Source organism: Cygnus olor, chromosome 1, assembly GCF_009769625.2.
Source record: "Cygnus olor isolate bCygOlo1 chromosome 1, bCygOlo1.pri.v2, whole genome shotgun sequence".
In the NCBI taxonomy this organism is placed as follows: domain Eukaryota; kingdom Metazoa; phylum Chordata; class Aves; order Anseriformes; family Anatidae; genus Cygnus; species Cygnus olor.
The window spans coordinates 95,816,713-95,834,326 of NC_049169.1; the positions used below are offsets into that span (position 1 = coordinate 95,816,713).

Genomic DNA, 17,614 nt, shown 5'->3' on the forward strand with positions numbered 1-17,614 from the left:
TCAAGGAGGCTTAAAGCATATGTTCAAATCATGTTTATATCTCAGGTAAGCACTTGGGACTTGAACATTGTGTTTTAATCACCTACCAATCAAACTGTTAGAACATAACTTACAAGAGAACTCTTACACATGGGAATTGAGATCTTGGGGCCAAACCCATCTCATAAAGAACATCTACATGTGCCTATAAACATCATTGTAAACATACTTTCATACAGAGGAAGGAAAATGTTTCTGATCACAGTTCTGCAAATGACAATTCAGATTATTAAAAAATTAAAGGCAGATTCTGTACATAATGAAAATACTCTATGAGTGACTAAGTAGCAACATTTCTTGATCCTTATTTTCTTCAAAATTGATTTCTTGCCAGGAAAAAAAAAAAAAAAAGCTTTCAGCTGCTTGTCTCTCAGAAGAGACTGCCTACTTTTGCAAATTCCCTCTGCCTTCCTTAAGATATGCCTTCTGAAGGCAAAGGGACTCACGTAATCCCCAAAGTCCTATTAATATCAATAAGAATGATACAGGTTTGATTCAAAACAACCAGAGGGAATGGCTACAATGGGCTCAAAGCTGTTTTTCAGAGTCAGAATGGTCTGTATCATCTACTTGGCACTAAAACATGCTTGCTGCTGCCATGCAAATGGTCCAGCTCATACTGCTGCTGACTTCTTGCTGTCTCTCATTTTATTGTCTGATATTTTATTTGCTGGTACAGGAGAAAGAGGGTTTGGTCTTTTAAGTGATCCTCATTTCTAATAGCACTGAGTTAAGCAGTAATGCTGTCCTGCTATTGATACTACTACATAACGTAGGTTGGTCTTGACTAGAAGGTTTACAAACTTGGATGAGACACATGTAGGGTGTTCAACGGCACCATCACAATGTCACCATGCAAACATTTGAATTAGCTCTAAGAGAAAAATAGATGTCCATCTATAGAAAGAGGTTGTAGGGAGAGAGAGAGAGAGATGCTGAGACAGAGAAAGAGAGGGAAAGGGAGGGAGACAAAGAAAGGAGGGAAACTGGGAAGAAAGGAGAGAAGAAGGGGGAAAAAGAGGGAGGGAGGAGGAAATTAAAAAGAATTTCAGAGTACTACTCAGTGGAAGATATATCTATGGAACTTTATGGGACACAGTAATGTTTTGAAGAGAAAATTTTGTTCTACCAGATGGAAGACTTACCACTCCCTTTTACAATTAGTCCCTTGCCAACCCAAGTTCTACTTGCATGAACTGTGGTAGCCAAGTGCCTACTGGGTTTAAAAAAGACAACATAAAAGAAATCTGAGTGGGGGAGAAAATCTGACCAGAAGAAAAAACAAACAACAACAAAAGAAAAAAAAACAACACACTGCCCTGAGCTATCCACTGAAGAAAACTACCTTTCTCAAAACAACACCAGAGATACTAAAGATCAGTATTTTAATCTGTTTGGACATCTGAATATTGACATCTGGACAGCAAAATAACTATTTTTTCTTTCCACTGAAGGTAAACTGAGTCAGTGAAAGAGAAGAAAGGCTTTATTACCAAATTTTGTTCTATGTCCCAAAAATGCTCATGTGTCATCAAAAATGCGTCATCTGTACCACATCCACCAAGTATTACAAGATGACCCACACTTAAGATGAAAAAAATCTGACTTAAACGAAAGTTTTGTCTTGGCTTCCACCCCAGCAGTCAATACAACTGCATATATCTGAGCAAGAACCATGGTGGTTAAATACCTTCTTCTGAATCTCAAAAGACTTCACTGATGTTCTGTTTCTTGCCCATACTTTTTTTCACTCCCAGCGGACAGGGACGATGTCTTTTTCAGAAAGAATGTGTCAGATCATGGCCCCTGGCAAATCAACATGAATCGCTAAGAAAGAAAATTTTAACATCCTCCAACTCGACTTTTAAAGTGCTAAATGAGGAAACCTGTTGTGCTAGTGTGTTGATTAGAGGAACTGTAAATGTCTTTACCAAAATAAAACATTCTCTCTCCCATCTTTTCTTTTTATATAGGAAAGTATACACTGACCTTGCATTGTTAGTTTTACTACAATATCTGCTGAAAACCACAGTGCATATACATGCAGGTAAACATAAACACACACACACCACTGAACTTTGTGTTGGCAGCCAGACTGTGGTAACCCATGTCCCCTGGGCAGCAATCAGCTATGAAGGAACAGGAAAAAGTGAGTGTAATGATTAACTAGCCCAGTGGGCTATTATTCATGGCAGATAGAGCAGCAGCATTGCACACTGTGATGCTGGTCGCCTCTCCCTCTGGAATGCTGCCGGATGCCTAGAATCAAACTTAGCACAGAAAAAAAACAGCAAATCTAATGTCAACATAAGAAAGCAGCTGAATTTTGCCTCCTGGACTTTGCATGTAAGGAAGAAACTTGCAGGAGCAAAGATTTTCTGTTAAGCTTGATGTTGAAAGGATATGACAAATATTCCTATTTATCAAATATGTATGCGCAGTTTATGGTAAGACTAATAAGGTTATTGGTATCAGCTATAGGCAATTATTTTCTATACAGCATGAAGTAAACAACTTTAATGGCAACTGGCAAGTACCAATGTTGTTAGGAGCAGCCATGGTATTAATATTGGAGCAGATGGTTAAAGGGCATCCATTTAGTTGAAAGACTAAACAATGGGTTTCCCTCTAGCCAATCAGGGAAAAATCAAAGTCATCATAGCTGTTCCCCCTCCGTTGGTGCTTTACCCTGCAGTCCCCAGAAAGCTCCAGAAATTCCTTCAAAATTCTTTCAAATCTTTCCAATACTTTTCAAGTAGTGCATCAAAGGTGAGCATACCACAACACCCACTGTACTTCTCCCACTGTTACCGCAGTCAGCATTTAGCAGTGAGGCAATACACTACTGCCTGGACTTCAGCTTTGGGAAACCAAATTCAACCTGATCTCTTCTAGTTTTCAATGATTTAACCTCATCAGTCATGACAAAGAAGAAAATTAAAGTTTAAGCTTTTTATTATTTTTTTTACAACAAAAGCATTTGCTGTTTATTTAAGAAGACCTTGAAAAAAACTATTTAGCAAAAAAAAAAAAAAAGCAAATTCTTTCTTTCAATAAACTCTCTTTCCCTCTGAAAGGCTTTGCTCTGTGTGTGGATTATTCATTTACTTTAATTATTTTGAAGTGCCTCTGTTCGAGTGGGCAGGAGTTAAGTATCCACAACATCAGCATAAGTCCTAGAACTAGTTGTTGTAAACAAAATGTTCTGCAGTGGCCTAAATCTGCATAAGTAGCAAGCCTTGAGAATTTTGGAAGTCCTTTTCCACAAAGAGTAATTCTGGGGACCCTGAAACCTATGGGACCCAATTCCCTGAGCATATATTGTGGGACTTACATTGTATAGACGGGTCATATCTCTCTAATCATGAATGCAGATATAAATCCTTCTTCTCATCTTGTAGGAAAACAAACTTGTTGCTCCTATTTAAATGTGGAAAGCAAAATCTCACCTGCAAGAGGCTGGTACAGACAATGCAACTGACCAGACATTTTCATCTACCACAAATAAGGGTTTATTAGGACACAATGACCAAGTGATATAACAGAACTCAGAGAGTCAGAACAACATAAGCAACTAGGCATGTAACCAAAAACAAACAGCCATCTTTCATAATCTCTGTAATCACCTCTCTTTGTCTCACGCACATCCACACGTATACCCATGTACAGTAACAGGAATACGTAAGTTGTTGTCCCTTGTTAAATGTTTTCAGCCCAGATGTCTTCCTGGTTAATGAATACACATACTAAGAACAACAAGAATACAAGCTCTAAGAAAAAGCCCTTGGAAAACTTCAGACGGAAGACTTTGGATGTAGTTATGTGAAGACATTCACAGAAGGGAGAAGAAGAACAAAGTCTGAGGAAAATATACAAGATTAAACCATTATCACTTCACATGCAGTGGACTTTGACTTGAACAAGGATTCCAAAAATAAACACAACTAACATTTAAATCACAAGCTCTATTTTCAGTGACACCCTTTCTCACGTGAATGTATGTACACTCAAAAACAAAACCCCAGCAGCTAACATCCACAGCTTTGAGAAATTTTGATCCCAAGGATCGAGCTAACATCCAAACTTTCCATTGTGTCCACAGGCTTCTACGATTACGTTCTTAAATAAAAGCACAAATGAAACGAAACTAAAACCTAAGAGAGAGAAACCAACTGAAATCAGCTGAAATGAGCATATGGAAGGTATGATGTAGACATCTGGAAAACCAGAAAACATCACCTCTGGTAAATCTCGTTTTGTATGTCTCCCCACTTTCAATCTGCATTCCTGTTCCTTGTGCATACTTCCACATAAATGTATAGCTCCTCTGCAGTGTTGCCAGTAGTTACACCCAATACTTACAGGTAAGCCTGCAACTCTCTTCCTCTACAGAGGTAAAAGAGAATGGAGGGAAATCAATAGCATGAAGGAAGTATGAAGTATGAAAACAATTCTGCACTTTCTCACCCGCAGTTGGTTATATCTTAGGAACAGTTGCATTAAAATACAAGTTGTTGTTGAGGTTTGATTTAGAAATCCCTGTCAGTTTTGACATTCAGGTGAAAGTATTACTGCTGGCTCCAGAACAATTTGCATATCTTATCACTAAATAAAATGTCTGAGGTGTATACCAATCTGATGAAATTATAAACAAGAGTCCACATAAGCACACGTCTTCCTGTTTGATTTCTGTCCTCTTCACTAATCTATAATAAATTATATGATCATCTCATTCTAGCCAGAGGTTTAACTGTGCATGTAAAAAGGAAAATGATAGCAGCCTATTCTTTTTCACACTTTACAGCTGAGAACCTGACAAAATTGTGGATTTGGTGAACAAGCAGAAAAGCTTATTTTGTTACCATCTACCCCTCTTTATAAGCCACACAACTGGTAGAAAATCCCATGTATTTATGTATCTTTAAAAAGTCTCCCACACTCAACATAAACAAGTAAATAAATACAATAAACTACACCTTTTTTTACTGCAATGACTAATATACATGCTTAACTTTATGTCCTGCAATTAATCTCATCTACTTCAACAGGATTACTCATAATGCTGTGAGTGAAATACATGTGTAAATCCTTGCAGAATCATGGCCTGAATTGCCAACAGCGTTACATGGAACAATTAAATGCCCAGGCCTAGAATGGCTCTTCAGAAAGATTAGAAGAAATCTTTAGGCATAAGAGGTAACAAAATCTACTCCAGGGAGAAACTATGAGAAGAACAGTGTTCAGGGAATTGTCTTCCCTTGGGAAATTCACCCGTCACCACATTCTTCCAGTAACATTACATTTACCTTCTTCATCTACCAGTTATCACCTTCGCTCACCACTCTTTTCTCACTCATCAAAAACCTTTCTCCTTCTCCGCACATCCTCCTGCAGCTGCTTTGTGCCAAAGCAGACAGGAGATACATCTCACTTCTTTTTATTCTTTTGTGCAGTAAAACAGGATGAGAGCACACTCTGGCCCTTATATTGACTACCTTAGTAACAAAACAGTTCACATGCTAATTAACTGAGCTGGGTGCACAATTGAACAATGTCACCAACTTCGCTTCTTAACCTGCTACTGAATCATTCACATGCTAGTCTCTTAACCCTCTCACTGAAGATTATTTGTTCAGTATACCCTATGGACAATCCTTAATCTGTATTTTCTTTACGTGAGTTCATTACAAGAAGCTGCTGATCAAAATGTATACAAATTGAATATCCAAACTGTCTAGTTCCACCTCCTGATGAGTAGCTGACCACCTGGCTTCCTATGTAAACACTCACAAATGCTATATCAAAATTTTTCTCTGTACATTATTTAGTGTTTGACTAAAATCCATGGCTTCTACAAACACTTCTGCTTGACAAAGTCAATTCCTTAAAAGTTCAAATGACTATTTGTCACTAACATTTCACCTCTACTAATGAACTGCAAAAATGAATGATAGAAAATGCAAAGCTGTATTATGCTTAGCAGTTAACATTTTAATAAGGAGGAGATTAGCAATTTTTAATACCTCCAGTGCTTTGTTATATACAGTAGCACAATAACTGAATATTTTAATTGCTAATTATTTAGACTTCATTCAGTTCTCACTCAGGCAAAACTCCCATTGAGGGACTCTTGCCTGAGAAAAGAGCTACAGGATTTGTCTTACTGTAATTTGAAAAAAAACACTTTATATATCATAAAAACTATCAAGTTATAGTGAGACAAAAATCATTAAATCCTTAGCAATATTAAACCCCACTGAAAGTCCCACTGACTCCTAACGCCAATGTTTTTATATTAAGTAAAATAGATAATTGCAGTTTACCAGTTGTAACTTACCTGCATAATTTAGGCCCAGATATGCTGGTGCTCTTAAAGAGATCTAATAATGTTTTGAGTCTTCCTATCGTACCCCTGCTTTTCTCCTGTGGGAAATCTCAGTTCAAATGTGATAGGGAAATAGCATTTCCAAACAATTACGGTATCAACACCTGTAGAAACCCAAAAAGTAGCATTTGATTTTACCTTTTGACTTCGGACTCCAAAAGGGTTAAGAGCAGCTCTCAACACTTCTTTTTTATGCTGCTGTAAAGAAAAAAAAAAAGAAATAAATTTTAAAAAATGCTTATGTTTACAGATTTGCACACACAATACCTTCAGTTTTCATAACAGTCAAATAACTAGGAGTTCAGTGGGGGAAGTGGGTGGAATGCTGTATATATATAAACATATAACTATCTGAAGGAAGAACAAAAAAGTCCTACACATTAACGTTTAGCACACAGGTGACAAACAAATAAGCTAATTGTACTAGTATCCAACATGTCACGTTATGGGTGAACTTCAGAGAGAAAAGTTACACAACTGAACACCAATTTAGCAGAGAGTGATTCATACGACTTCATGCTTTAAAAAAAAATTTAAAAATCTCATTTTTTCCATTAAGTGTAGTTTCATTCCTGCTAGGGATAAAAACAAATGGGTGTCACAACTGAAGTTTCACCAGTTATGTTTGCCATTCAAATGCATTTGTGGGAAAAGTTACAGGTAAATACTCTAACAGTTCAAGAGTTTAAAGAGGTTCTTTTATTCTCCTTAAATGAAGAATTGTGTATAATGTCTTTGCATCTGTCAGCTATAAATGGCTTTAATGACTAGAATGCTCAGAAAATCTCTCTATAGGCTGCTTTTTGAAAAAAGAATTAAAAGCAGACTTAGAACCATATAACACTAATTAACAAAATGTTCAGAACTGGCTGCCAAACAGTTGAGGATGGAGTATTTTGAAGTCAGAAATGAGACTTGGGCACTCCACTTCCACCAATTCAGAGTATGGTTTAGGGCCCTAATTGGCGTAACTTCCAGTTCCTGTTATGAGAGGTTCACTCAGGTTACAGCTCCCAAACCCACTTCAGCAGGGCTTCTTGCTTCCTCACGGGAGTTGCAAGATCTTTTCATTGCTCCCAAGTGCTGACCTTCCACCTGGGAACCCACGTCCAAATCTAATAACCAGCTCAAGTACGGCAGGAATGGGCTAACCAAGCCTACTGGTATTCTGTAATCCTTTGCTGGTGAGGGGTTTTCAAAGCTACCCACAAAGGCATTTTAATCACTGAGATTTTGACCCCCTTGCCATACTGCAGAACTGATTCAGTGGCACTTATTTGTCATAGACTTGTTTCTCCAAAGCTCATATGATTTGCTGTCTGTTAATCTGTTAATGGACCTGTGATCTCTTACCTGCTAAAAGTAATTTGCTAACAGAAAAGAACTGAAAGAACTACTTTTCGGAGCAACTTTGCTTATTTGGAAAGAAAGGACACAAAGCATTGTTTTCTGAGGTTAAAGAAGACATAATGACAGCAGGCCTTCTGGCTCATCGTTCCCAAGCCTGACTTCCCACCAGATCCTTGCTACTACAGGTACTACTACAGGTGCTACTACAGGTGCTACTGTTTCCACCTCGGTGACACACTCACAACTTCATTTCATACCTGCAGCCTTCCCTTAGTTTTCTGGGTGCTTCCAACCTCTGATCGTCACCAGCAAACCATGCCCCAGGTTCTCCATCTGGGGAAATTTCTCTGGCCTACGTGGGTCAGCTCTGAGTGCACAGAGCACACAGTCTGTTAGATGGTGGCTTCCACCGCTTTCAGGGAAGGAGGTTTATTTTGCTGGAACTAAGGCCATGCAGCATGTGCTTTAGCTTTCATAAGGTCTGCTGTTGCCTGAATAGACACGCCGGGCGGCAGCTGGTAGCACTTTCCAACATTACACAACCAGGTTCTCGAACAGTCTGTCAGTTCTGCGCCGACAATGAATAAAGCAAACCAGGAGGCCTAAAATATTGAGTAACGAGGATCAGGTTTTGACCTTTAGATGCTGGTAGATGTATTGCACGAGGGTATGTTTGATTTGAGCGATACTAGTAGGTATGAAACTGTGCTGTTTGCCTAATGTCTAACTCATCTAACAATTGAAGCTCTCTGCACTGGCTGACAAACTACGTGCTGCAGTGAGAGATGGCTTGAATGCCTCTAGAGTGTACTGGGGGAGCGCAGGAAGACAGGGCGATGCTGGGGAATCGGAAGAGATGAAAAGCAGGAAAAAGTACAGGAAAAATCGATCACAAGGTGAAATAAATCTTTTCTGGTTTAACGTCACTGAGCAGTTGGACCTGTGGTGGTGCTCAGGCATTATCTCCTCAAGCTCTGCAAAGTCAAAAGTTTCAGTTTCTCTTCTCTGGTCTACTGGCATTTGAAATTTTGTACACCTACCCATGTCATACATAGCTATCTTTCTGTCAGTTACCATTCTTGCCAGAAAGTACTATACAAAGGTCTGTGTCATTATAACTGCTACGTTTCTTTATTTTCACTACCATTAATTTATCCTTTCCAAACTTTTGAATGCCAGAGTTTAATTAGTGATAACATTTCTGCCACATAGTTTTTAAAAACTATTTTTATATGGAATTTAAATTAATCAAGCCTTATATTTGAGATGGTCATTTGTAGGACCAAGACTGTTAACAGAGCTTATCATATCTAAAATTACAGGCCATTCATTTTGTTTTAAATTCCACCCTCTGTGTTTACATTTAATGGTTTCACTTGGATCAACAGCTTATTGGTGACTCAAATTATATCAAATAATATGCTCAAAATCTGATGCAGCTGTATGACATCATGAAAAACTATGCACACAACTCAGGAAATTCACTTCGGGTCAACTTGAAAGTTAAGCCCCATGAACTAAGCAAAAGTGAATACTTTGCAGCGTTGGCTCAAAACAGCCTTACTGACTTCAACGTCACAAAATACACAATCCTCACAGAGACTTGAGGTAGATCACAGTAATTTTCCAGAAAAAATGTTGTGTTTTTTCAATGATGAAGTCAATTAGTTAAAATACTTCGCTGTTTTTTAAAATGTCTAATCAAATCAAGATCTACCACAAAGATAAGAAATACAGAAATGGACAATTTAAATGGTGCTAAATTAAAAATGCCTCTTCTGCTATGCCAGTTGATTATACAGTAGCAACAGCATACAAATGCTAACAGGAAAGAACTATATATACTTGTTCACTTCTTTATGTTAATAACTTATAAGCTGCATGGCCTTTTGACTTTTGCTACGAATGAAAAAAATCCTATTCAGTGAACTATCGTCAGATTAAGTGAAACCAAGGTAAGTACATTCCATATAAGAATATGTAAAGAATGTGCAAATTTTATTTACTTTTCTCTCAATTTATAGAACCTTTTCCAAGAGGGAGAAAATATTATAGGATGACAACTGTGAGGATCTTCTCTTTTTAAGACTCTATATCCAAAGAGTGAATTTCAAAGAATAAGATAAATTATTTTAGCATTACTCCAGTTCAGTTCCTCCAAAATACAATCATCATACATGCAAACTAAACTCCTGTAGCAAGTGGATGAAAGGAATCACTGTTGATTAATGCTAAGAATATAGCAGCCAAAAGGATTTCAGACAATGATTCATGGTAAGACTACCGGTAAATTCCTTGGTCTCTTGAGGTTCAGTCAACCTGGCATGAGCATTGTGTAAAGTATGTCCTTAGCAAAATGGACAGTGCATCACAGCAATGCACTTTTAAAAACAAAACAAAAAAACTCAAGTGTGAATGTAATGCTTATGAAAAAGGCTAATGTGGCAAGCTTAAAGGTTGAAATCTCTCCTCTCATTTCCAGGACACAACTTTGAGTAGAACGAATTTACTCACATAGGTTCACCACTGCCCCTCTGCCTTGAACTGCGGGATCATGTTGAGTGGTCACATATTGTGACTGGTTCGACCTCTTCCATTGGACGTACAACAACAGACCAATTACTACTGACTGTAGTAACATTTTTCATGATACTGACTTCTGTCCACTGAGAACTGGACTTGAGAGTCAAGCTTGTCTGTCTGGGGGGAAAAATAAATCAAATGACTAGCTTTAAATTTCTAACATAAGGACAGATTTTAGAGAATTTCTACATGAAGACTGCCAAAAACAGACTACTGACCTGACCTGTGAGTGTAAGATAACAAACTGGATATGAATTGGCTTTTTGGCAGGAAAGGTTTTTAAAGAAACAATACTCGGTGTTACAGCACTATTCTTAATGCAGGATAAAATCTTTTAGAAAACAACTTACATTCTCTGTGCACTTCCAAATTCTACTTGAAGAGGACTATTTGCCCACATTTATCTATACGGAAGACTTGGATTAATAACCCTCTAGGATAAAAACAAAATGACCTTTCAGGCAAAAGTCATGCTATGGAGAAAAGGAAGTAGGGGAGCTTCTGTAACACTATCTACCAGCTTAACTTCCTCTTAACTTTATGTACTGTCTTTATTGAAACAGAAAATGTTGCCTGGAACACAAGAGGCAGAATTTTTAATATTAGAGGTACTAGTAACTAGCATGTATAATTCTTCAGAAGGAAATACCAATGCAGACAGTGAATTAAAACATGCCATGGTAACAGATGAAGACTTCAACTGTCAACAAAATCAGGCTATTAATTCTCACATAAACAGTCTTTTTAAATCTTTGATTTTTAATATACAGTCCAAAGATCACTCTCACATTTCAGCAGCTTTTGTCTTTTAATGCCAATCATTTCAACTGACTTTTCTCAGTACCCTGTGCTTTCTCTCACCCTTGGAAAAGGTGAGTGAAAATATCAAATGTTATCTTACTCTGCCAAGACCAAAGGAACAGTTCAAATACTAAAAAAATTAGGCAATGACTTTGCTTAAGGTGGGGAGGGAATGATCAACAGTGGGGTGGATCCCTACCTCTCAGCAGAAAAAAAAAAAAAAAAAAAAAAGACAAACCCAAATCTCTACTTATTCTCTTTTTCAATCTATGCCTGGTCTAGCTTATGTAAACAGTAACTGAAAATTACTGGGTGGAAAACATAGAATAATTTTGCTGCTAATCAAGTGCCTTTTGTTTTTTGTTTTTCCTTCAAGAAACAGATACTAAGATTCAAGAGCAACCTGGCAAGTTCTTTCCCTGTTCATTACCACTGAGAGTAAAGATGCCCTGACTGATCTGTTCAGACTGAACTACCAGCTACCACAGAGTACAGTCTCACAATGAACAACTCTAAATATATTTGTGAGAGAAACACTGCTGCTGGCCTCTCTGTACCTACTCAAATGACAAAAGATTTCAGACTTCAGAGCCATCACCTTTCACCAAAATGTAACTAACTCACTTATAAGAAAACAGAAATATTATGTGCCTGGTGGCTTATTTTTTCCTTCAAATTTCTGTTCTATTTCTGAAAGAGGACAAGGCTGAAACTTTTCCTTGACTGAGATGTCGCCTCGTAACAGAATCCTCTATCCCTAGCCACTGGCATCAGAAAGTAAGAATCAAAGGTACTGCTTTTGTCCAAAAAAAAAAAAAAATATCACCTTTAAAAATTAATTTCCTCAAAGCACTGGAAATTAGTTTGGGGGAAAGCATAAGGGAAGAGAGAAAGATGACAATTCTCCATTCTCTCCAGAGACCATGTGTCCCCACAGATTTTGGTTACTGTGCAACACTTAACTCCTTGATGGTTATTTTCTCATCTCCTCCTTGGCAGAAACTTCTTCAAATTTAAAAATCAGAACATAAGCCAAGAATATAAAAATAAATAAATAAAGCTCAACATCTATAAAAAGTACACAGACTAGCCTGCTTAATTATTAACAGGTAAACACAACAAATTCTGAATTATTTACTTAATCTTTTTCAGCTACAAACCTCAGACTTTTAGAGCATGAAACACATGCTTTATTTTAGGACACAAAGCAGATATTTTATAACGCTGTGTGGACTTTTTTTTTTTCAGAGGTGGGGTTGTTTTGAAGAATACACACTTCTTATTAACCCCAAAATACCTTCCTCTCACTGAACCCTGCTGGAATTTTAAATACAGAAATAAAAGTTTTAGTACAAAGATCCTGTATTCACGTGTTCACCAGTGAATGAGCTGGCTTGTTTCTGACTTGCAGCTGAGTGAAAACGAGATTCCTGTGAGGCATACGCAACCTCTCCTGTTTCCGTAAATCTGCTAGAAAGGAGCTGGGTTAAGAGAAGCTGGTGAAGGTTCCAGCCAGAAGTGCTACAAAGAAGGATAAAATAGTCTCAGGCACAAGCCCATTTTCTTTACTCAGTAAAGCTACCCTGCTGAAGTAAACCCTGCCTACCCCTCAAATGAAGTCAATGCCACGGGTCCCCGATGATCCTACAAGCAACTGGTCTAGGCCCAACCATCTTTACGTTCCTTCTTCCTATGTATAATTAGCCCTAAGGCAGTGCTGATCTGGTGCAGTCACTTTTCTGGTGTTGTGTTGAAAATGGAGGAAGTTCCAAGCTCCTTCCTGGAGGTGTGATGAAGCAGTGACAGCCCTGCACATGACAAAGTTGGCGCATACCCTTTAAAGTCTTCAGCAATCAGCAGTGTAGAACAACGCTATCTCCATCTCAGTAACCTCAGGTTGAGAACCATGCAGTCACTGCCATCCAGAAAAATGCAAAATCATTATCATTAAGAAACATGGTAGTGAATCTCAGACAATTTTTCTTAACCAGCCTTTCTTTGAAAACAATTTCATAATATTGCTTTTGAAGCCCTGGATTAGTAAAGGTATATGCAAATATACTGAAGCTGTGTATGTGAATGATGCCACCAAAAATCTATTCCAAAGCTTTCACACATGAGCAGAAGTCTCTACAAGAATTTTAGGATAATATCTGAGAAGGTGTTAACAGACTACTATTCCCTCATCTTTTCTACAAATTTGTACAAATGTGAGATATTACATCATCTACTCTTAATTGCTATAATGGTCCAACATAATTTGTTTTCCCTGCTTTTAGATATTAATAATCTTGTCAATATTTATGTACCATACTTTGCTCAGCCTTCTAAAACCTTCCAAAGGTGCAATTCAGGAGATGAGACAGTTAAACACAGAGCTGGCTTAGCCTCTAATTTAGGTGGCCTACTTACATTAGCAACATTTTATTAGCACGTTATGCTTTATGTTTAATATTTAGTACATTGTATGAAAATGGTTTACTGTGTACTGCTCACATAAATGACTTACAAATTCCGTTTGATACATAAGGAAAAATGTATAAGTAATACATGTATTTCTAAATATACCTAACACTGTAGAAAATAGGGATAAACAGAAGATGTAGAGAAAACACAAAAATGTATCTAATAATGGAGTTAAAAGCTAGGTTATAACGTGTAGACCAAACAGGCAGAATTGGGGATATATGCACAAAGCCCATCCCTCTTTTAACTTTTCATTTCAAAGCTTCCTCTGGAGGCCTTAGAAGCTCTCCAGCTGAAGGAAAAGATGACTTTCTTGCTGAAGTCTCACAAAGGAGGCAATTGTAATGAAACACACAGGAAATCTCCCGAAATCTTTCATATTTTACCAGACCCAGAAAGACGAAGTAGGATCTTTGCTAGAATTTATGCGCACTTTTGGGACCTTTTTCACGAGGCATGTAGATTCACTATGTCCTCGTGAATTATGCAGCCCCTTTCCAGTGTGTTCTTAAGCAATGTTAGCTGGAAGCGCCAGTGAAAGATGCCCTGTGAGTGAGCAATAGGTTGTTCCAAACGACAATAACTCAGCCAAAGCAGATTTAAGTTTTCCTGGAACAGCTGGAGAGCAGTTCTGAGTAAGGCATCCAGTTATCTAGCTACGGCGATATCTATTTAGGAGGTACTGATATTCAGGAATTATCACCGAAAAGGAGTTTTTGTTTGTCTTTACCTCATAGTTATGAGGAAAAGTACACTGGTTTTCATTCTCCTCCTATTTAAAAAGTGAATCAAAGATACACCAACAGGCATTTGTAAGGACCATATAAGGGAAAATTCCTCAGGTTCTTCTGAATTAAGCCTACATGAAAGGACCCATAAGCAGTCCCAGAACAATTCTTACTACCTTGGAAGTGCATGAAGAATGGATTTAGTCTAACGGCTTCAGCTAGGTTCTTCTTAAATTTCTAAGTATTGGTAGCTAAGACAGATGCTAAGGCTTTAGCAAATACCAGACTTGTTTTCTGTGAAAGTATCTGATCGCAGAAAAAGCATTTTCTTCTACTGGTGAAGTATTTTCGGTATTATTACGAAAGAACCTTTATTGGCATCCCTGCCAAAATATCAGTTCCAAAGCTTTTCTCACTTTCTTCAGCTGATGTTTTGTCAAGTAACATTCAAAATCATTTTTATTTTGAAAAACAAAAACAAAACTGATCCTATTTCACATTCTTTTTATTCCTGTACTTTTGTGAATTGTTAATAGTTATTCCAATACATGTATAACACTTACATCCTAAAATGACTCACAATACAAAATTTCAGTTCGCATTTCCTCTATGAAAAAAAAATATCTTTGAAAATGTATCTTTGCTCAGTTAGATTCAGTAGGGGACATTAAAAATTCTGTATTTGCCATGTTGCAATGACTTCTGGACAGAAAACAGTTCCTTCAGGCTGCAGTAGGTTCTTCTAGTCTAAATATAAGGGGAATTATAAGTACATACTTGCAACAGTACTAAATATACCACAATGTATCACAATACAGCTACAATCCCGATTATCACCTTTTCCTTTATTTTTTCTTATCATTTCTTTCATTACAGATACAGTATTTATTTTTTATAATGATTAATATGCAAAAATTGGTTCATAGAAACCAAGTAACAAGAATGGGTCTAATTAAAAATTGATATTATTACAAAAATAACCATTAGATTAATCAATATGAAGACTGAGATATTCAGATCAGTAGGATTTTTTTAGTTCTAACATTCATCCTGCTTTAAGGACATCAGGACAGTTGATTTAGTGAAAATCTTAGCTGAGATACATCAACACACAGTATTCAGATTAAAATCATGTTGGGGGCTATATTGCAAGCTAGTAGATATCTCCATTATGAGAATGCCTCATATTTTATAGAATAAATATAATGTTTGTATAGATTAAGGTCTGACGGAAACAATTCAAGAGGGATTGTACACTTTCAGCTGAAGATACACCCGCAAAAGTGAATGGATAGTTTGGGATTAAACTAATATTTGCTGTAATCTTACCCAAATCAATGAGATTCAAAAATCAATTCAACTCATTCCTATTAAAGAATTATGTTTATTATGCTGTAGAGTTTTCAAATTATGAACACTTTAGTACAAATACTTTATGCAGTAAAATCTGTTTCTTCAAGTTGCTATCCCTCAAAGCATGTGATCCATTTGATACTATTATTTTGTTACATATACATATATGACCTACATATATGACTTCTATCTACATTTTCCTTAAACATACACAAAATGACCTCCACGTTTTTCTCCATTTAGTACAGGTCAATGGATTATTCATGTTTTTGTCCTCTTATGAGGCCAAAATGAGACTAGACAAAGTTTCTGAAATACATTGTATTATAAAAAGCTGTTTTTCAGGTAATAAATTATTTATTTTACAGTAGAGTTTAGAGATTCCAGTGAGACCAATGTACCAGGCATTGCAGTGACACAGACTGTGAGATAGTTGTCACTTGAAAGAACTCTTCAGACAAGACAAGCAAGAAGTAGAAGTGCAAGAACTACTTTTTCAGATGCATTGAGACACACAGACTGGAGTTACTTTCTTGAGGTTACACGGGAAATCAGTGACAGAGTGCTGAACTTTTATCACAAGTTACACCCCACTGCTTTAACAACAAAGCCTTCCTTCCTATCTATTAATTACTATAAAAGCCACAACAAAAATCCCAGTATTACATCTGCCCCATTAACTCAGCATTTCCAAACATCATACCACTTTGCATTTGCATAACTCTAGCATGAAGAAATTCAAAGTACTATATACTCTGAATGAAGCAAAAACAAACAGAATTAGATTGTTCTTACTTTGGAAGCAGTAAAACAAACAAATGAAAAACAAAAACAAAAAAAAAAACAGAAGGATTAAGGGTAAATTCATCTCACCTAACCTTGGCCATCTAAAAGACACTGTTTAGGTTGTTTCTTCTGACACTGGAACGAGGTGAGCATCTCGAGAGTGAGATTCCTTCTCTTCTCAGATACATGGCTAAGTAAATCACCAGAGAAGCCTCTCCCTTTCCTTTATCAATAAAGACAGCCCAGGTGCCATGACTAAGTGCCTGATGTTTAGATGAATGAGCTAAAAATTCCTATCCTAGCAAAAAGTAGATCTCCCCAAAGTTCCCTTGATATCTTTCCTAAGAGGCAAAACTCTGGCAGGCCAAGGTCTGTATGTGTTAGTGCACATATGCGAGAAGTTAGGTGCATACTGCTAGATCGATTAATGTACTGACAAAAATCAGACCAAAAAACAGAACTCATTGCTTCTTAGCATCTGCATAGCCCAAATGTTGACCACCATTTCTTGAGTTACTGACAATGGGAACAAATGGCAGTAAATCCCTAGGTCTAGCTGAGACTGGTGCAGCACTTAGCCCATAGTGCTAACCAGCAGAACCCCAGCAGGAATACTCAGGATGCTGACACAACATAAATAATGGTTATAAATAAAACTCACATCAAAATGAGATTTCTCAAAGAAAGGTGATGAAAGTCTGCTACCAGACTTTGATCAAAAGTCCTGCTATTCAGAGAGGAAATACTTCTGAATCCCAGTGAAAATGAATCTGGTTGTGACTGACATAACCTTTAAAGAACAGAAATGCTTATATCATTGTCTCTGTAAATCCAAAGATTAGATTTGGGGTCCAAAAATGCTTGACTTTTCCATGCCATCTTGCACACTTCTAATCTGGCACTAAACTACATGATAGGATTTTGAAGCTCTAAACTAAATGTGAAGTAGTATTTCAAGTAGCTCTTCCAAAATGAAAGCTGGCTAACATAAAATTCAAATGATGCCTCTTCCAACATTAGAACGGACAACAGGCATGAAAACTGCAGTACCTCCAACAAGAGAATGATTTAGACTAACAGCTTCCATTCTGTGCATGCAAAGCTAAGAAATGTATTTCAGTAT

At 37.2% G+C, this 17,614-nt stretch overlaps 1 protein-coding gene across 34 annotated transcripts in view; it reads right to left on the reverse strand.

Moving 5' to 3' along the window:
* Positions 1–17,614, reverse strand: part of ZBTB20 (zinc finger and BTB domain containing 20) — a 478,527-nt gene that overhangs the window by 411,294 nt on the left and 49,619 nt on the right. For 31 of the 34 annotated variants that reach the window (XR_005823591.1, XR_005823599.1, XR_005823600.1 and 28 more), the window contains exon 2: positions 6,563–6,622. The exons of 1 other annotated variant lie outside the window; for it this stretch is intronic. The gene's annotated coding sequence lies outside the window, so the exon portion shown is untranslated. Of the gene's footprint in view, positions 1–6,376; positions 6,398–6,562; positions 6,623–17,614 lie in introns of those variants that run through there. 2 more of the 34 variants (XM_040570828.1, XM_040570945.1) reach the window with 2 other exon arrangements.